This window comes from Ursus arctos, unplaced genomic scaffold (assembly GCF_023065955.2).
Source record: "Ursus arctos isolate Adak ecotype North America unplaced genomic scaffold, UrsArc2.0 scaffold_20, whole genome shotgun sequence".
Taxonomy (NCBI): Eukaryota; Metazoa; Chordata; class Mammalia; order Carnivora; family Ursidae; genus Ursus; species Ursus arctos.
In genome coordinates this window covers 3,326,185-3,329,223 of record NW_026622875.1, presented here as the reverse complement: position 1 = coordinate 3,329,223, position 3,039 = coordinate 3,326,185, and the positions used below count along the sequence as shown (strand labels likewise).

General features: G+C 38.0%; 1 pseudogene; it reads left to right on the top strand.

Annotated features, from left to right (window-relative positions):
• Positions 1 to 1,857: 1,857 nt before the first annotated feature.
• Positions 1,858 to 2,470, top strand: LOC113253634 (60S ribosomal protein L11-like; annotated as a pseudogene).
• Positions 2,471 to 3,039: the final 569 nt, after the last annotated feature.

Below are 3,039 nucleotides of genomic sequence, written 5' to 3'. Positions count from 1 at the left end.
CTGAACAATTACCCAGAAAAGTATCAGTCACCCCTGGACATTGGTAAGTCAGGCTATCCTTTCAGCCTCCACTGACATCACCTCAATGGGGAAGAGGAAGGTTCTTCATTACTATGAGTGAAAGTGAAGTCTAGACTCTTCACTCAGCCTTCCTTGTGTGTGGGGGTTTTTCTCAATGTTTTTGCTGGAGTAGGTGTTAATTGTAAACATTTTTCTGTATTTCTAGGCTGCTGCTTATATGATTCTTCAGTAGGAGAGAACAAACTTTTCTTGAAACTTTTTTTTTGGTGCCAGTTGGAACTTCTAGAGCAGTCAGAAATGCATAGGAGGCAAAAAGAAAACACAACAGACTCACCACTGTGCTGTTGCTCACATTTCAGTGTTTCTAGTCGATCTGCCTTCCTCTTCTTGCCCTTAACATCTCTTCTTATTTGTTTTGTATATAACATCTAGGGTTTTTAGCTTTACTTGGTTGGAAAGAGAAATAAATGCATCTACTCCATATTTTCCAGAACCAGAAGAGATATTAGATTTTTGATTTCCTGGCATGTTGTGATGTTACTGTCTAAAAAGTCATTTCTTGGTTGATTCTTCATTCAATGATTTATTAAAATAACTCATAGCAAGGGAAGCTGGGTGACAGTAAAGAAAAATAAGAAATAAAGTTCCCGATGTCTTTTTGGAGTAATTTTATTGGTCACCAACTTTACTTTAGGCTACAAGATTCTTAGCCAGCACAGCACAACTATTTATCTAATTCCTTGTTGCTTATAGTATTGTCAGGTGTCTTTATCAAAACGTTCCCTCCTCAGAGGCTTAATGGATGAGGTCTGATTTTGTTCTAAGCCTTTTTTAAAATGTCCAATGAGAAAGTTAGGGATCTGGCCATTGGGCCATTTACCAATCTAGTTTTAGCCTGCAGCTTAAATCCATTTAGTTGTGGCTTAAGGCTGATCATAAAAAGTGAAAAGAAAGGGAATGTCACATCTGCTTCAAAATCTACTCCTGAATGCTGTGTGGTGGTGTTAACTTATCCAAAAGTCTCCAGTGGATTTGTTTTTCCTTACCTGCAGGACTGAATTAGAGTTCAGTCTATTTCCATAGAAAGTGACTCTGGGTAAAGCCTTCAAAAGATGTTGTCCAACATCCAGATTTTTCAAATCTGCCTGGTGTTCTATACAATTTTTAGTCTTATAAATCACCCTCAGAATCTTCCCACTCTATCTTGGTACACCTTTTTTAAAAAAAGATCTGAGATTGCTATTAGGATATGAACCAATCATTATAGATTTGGAAGTGTTGAATTATATATTTGCAGAATTTTAAAAATTCTTGGATAATAGTTCTTAGCAGAGAATGAGGCCAGGGCTTAAAAATCAACCATGAGGGTCTTGACTGTTTCAAAGAGAGATTAATTTTAAGCTATTAAGCTGTAGATGTTTCTGGTCTGAGAAAATGAAAAGAAAATGGGTTATAAAGAGGGTTATGGAATGTTAGCCACTAATAAAGACCACCGTGTTCAAGTTGTGATTTGGGTAGTGTAGGGGGATATAAAACTTTGTACATTTATAATTTTATAATATATATTTCTTTGAAACCATCTGGAATCTGAGTTTCTTTAAGAACTTTCACATAAAAATGAAGATCATCGGATGTTTGGGATTCTACACTCCTTCTCCTTCCTTATAGGTAGTTCTCAAATGAATATTTTGTTCACATTAAAAGATTCCTGAAGGACCACTTAATTCTCAATTATCTTTGATGATATGATACCATTTTTAAAGATAAGTACAAGAATTGGAGCCATAATTTGAATACACTTAACAAGAAGTAATCTGGCTTTTCTTGTTCTCCATCATGGCACAATATCAAGGTGAAAAGGAGAGTACCATGTGGGAACTTCCCATCCACAAGCTCTGCCTCAGCCTCTTTGGGGTGAGGGAGAGTGGAAACAGACGGACTCTGGCAGCCAAGGCACTGGGACAGCTCATAGGCCAGACCCTTGTGTTCTCCAAAGCCAGGCACAGCATCAGATCCTTTGGCATCAACAGAAATGAAAACTTTGCCATCCACTGCACATTCCATGTCAAGGCAGAGGAAATCCTGGAGAAAGTTCTAAAGGTGACTATGTTTGAGTTAACAGAAACAACTTCTCCAATAGGAGAATCTTTTATTTAGAGATCAGGAACTCATTGATCTGCAGATCAAATATGACCCAAGCATTGGTATCTACAGCCTGGGATTTCTATGTGGTTCTGTGTAAGCCAGGTTTCATCCTCAGAGACAAAAAGCACAGGACAGACTGCTTTGTGGCCAAACTCAAAAACAGAATCAGCAAGGATTGCTGCATTGGTTTCTGTGGAAGCATGATGGGAATATGCTTCCTGGAAAAGAAATTCCTGTTTCTACCCCAAAGACCAATAAACATTTCAGTGAAATGGGGTTTTGTTTGTTTGTTTGCTTGTTTTAAAGCAGCAATCTGACACAAAGTGTATTCAACTTAGAAGATAGGCCTATGAAGGTCTAGAGTTTTTCATCTACTATGTTGTTGGTGTGCCTTATTTCTCAGGCCTCTAACTGAATATGGCTGGCTTCCTCTGTTGCAGACTCGACAAATTTTCAATTCCTGGCAAACAGAATTTTTATAGAGGAGGTCACTTCCAGACCAGACTTTCAGGGACAAAACAAGATGAGACTGGGGAAATTTCTCACAATAGAAAATTTGTCTGTAAAGAACAATGTTCTGTTGAAAGCCAAATTCATGTTTTTACATCCAGCTTGGGAGAGGGCCATATGGGTCTCAGGTACATCCTCTTCTCTATGACATTCCTCTTAACGACTCACGCCAAAATGTGGCAAGAACGGATAGTCATGTTTATTACTAATTAGGCTGATTTCTGCCCATAACAAAAGTTTTTATACTGACCAGGTAATCGAGGATTCCTAAAAGTTCTGCCTATTCCTAGGAAAATATTTGCAAGCTTGATGAAAGGAATTGGGAATCTGACACAATACGCTTATCTCACATAACCTCACTAT